Source organism: Lactuca serriola, chromosome 5 (genome assembly GCF_051521515.1).
Source record: "Lactuca serriola cultivar US96UC23 chromosome 5, Lser_US96UC23_V15, whole genome shotgun sequence".
Classification (NCBI taxonomy): Eukaryota; Viridiplantae; Streptophyta; class Magnoliopsida; order Asterales; family Asteraceae; genus Lactuca; species Lactuca serriola.
The window spans coordinates 326,267,526-326,269,592 of NC_136412.1; positions in this window are offsets into that span (position 1 = coordinate 326,267,526).

The following is a 2,067-nucleotide window of genomic DNA, read 5'->3' on the forward strand; positions in this document are numbered from 1 at the left end:
CCATAAGAGTTCAATCTATTAGTTGCAAAGCATATTTCTTAGCCCTCCTGCATTGAACAAGACTCACATGAATACCAAACTTCCTAATAACTTGGAATCTTAATTTTATCACACTCCTCATTTATCTATGTAAGATTTATTTCATATATGACTTCCAATCCATGCATATGAAACCAATGAACCTAACTTAAAGTTCCTAGCACAATTATGTTCTAATTTCAAAGATTTCATCTGGTAGTTGTCTTCATCCCTTGTCCATGATACTCATAACCTGAAGGTACACTCGCCCTTGCAACAATGTGTCAGAAACCTTTTCCTATCATTTTTAACAACGCGCAGTTGGTACCTATTGGCTACGACATAGTTGCACAACATAGTTTTTAATTGAGTTAGATCTTTACATCTCATACCAAGTATGGGCTTTTTGTTTCTTCCAGTGTGTTAACCCATTAAAAATGGTATGAACTTGACTTGTGGGTTCACTTTCATCCTCATCTTCTACATCATGGTTGGTATCCTCTTACTCTCTTTCACTTTCATCCTAATATTCTGAGTCCCTTCCGACTCTCTGAGTTCCTTTCGACTCCCTGAGTCCCTTCCGACTCACTGTGTCCCATCTGACTCCTTTGGTATCTTTCAATCGGTATGGGGCTATTTCACACCTACATCTAGTATAAAATCATATTAGTAAGAGTCACAAAAACAACAAGCAGTAAGTGTCACAAAGACAATTATCATCCTACAACATAATCCAGTTGGCCAGTATTGGTACCTTCGACCTACAAGTACAGTGAAGAGACTCACCTCAATCTGATGATAAACAAATCACACACTCGAGCTGCGACTACCATGACTCCTTATACTGAACATATCCAAAATCAAACCTAATTAATAACCAGGGTAACAACTCATAATCAATTGTCCAAATCATATTCTATATTACTAAGGGTAAAAGACCATTTTACTCTTCCCATACTTGTGGCAACTAATAATGACCCAAGGCCCAAAAGGACTTTGGGAAGTACACCATGCGTACTTCCTCATTACACCCTATGTACTGGGCTTCAACAAGAAAGGAATTCGGGATAAACCCGTTACACCATGTGTATCTAGAGGTACACCCATGTTGCCTAAAAATCACCGTTAAGCTCTTAATGCTTAAAGACCATACGTCCAACTCATAGTTCTTAATCTTGGGAAGGTCTTAACTGATAAATTCGACAATTTTAAGCTTTTTCATGGCTTAATAGAGCCGCAAACCAAACCCTAGGTTCATAACTTCACAAATGACCAACAATTAATGCATGGTGGACTATAAACCTCAAGATCTAATTTTTATGACTTAACAACCTCATAAATGGCTAGAAATGATGCTCAAGGGTTGTGGAGTAGCTCATACTCACAAGAACCAAAGCCATGGGACCAAAAACGCATAAGGATTCATCAACAAACAAGATCTAGAAAATGAACCCATCAAGTTGCGAACTTTATGTAGAGTCTTAGTAATGTAAAAAGTTGAAGTGGTTGTTTCTTTAGTTTCGCATATTAGTTATTTTACTAAGTCACAGTTTATGCGAAATGTATTGTAATAGACTTGGCATATTTTTTGTACACTCAGGTTTCCTATAAATAGGGACTGAGGATAGAAGTAGAAAAAACTTTTGAACTTGAGTATTCTTTCTGCTTAAGCTTTGTAATCAGTCTTCATCAATATAAGATCTGATTAATATTTACTTGTTGTGTTCTTACTTTTCATTCATTCAATCATAATTGCTTTCATAATCTCGATAACAATTCTCTTCAATTGGTATCAGAGCAGGATTCAAACTGCTTCAATCTGATTTTCGTGTTAGAATCATTTGCTTTTTGAGTAGTAACTTTACTCAAAATTTTCCGCGCAATTTTGGTTTTGAAAATCGCATTTGATCTTCAGATTTGAATTGATTCTTCCTTTGAATTGTTTAGTCGAGTGATCGATTAGCAATTTGTGATCATTTCAGTTGATCAATTCTCAAATTCATCAAGTTTTTCAAGCTTTCTGAAATTTCCGTGTTCATCAATGGCGAA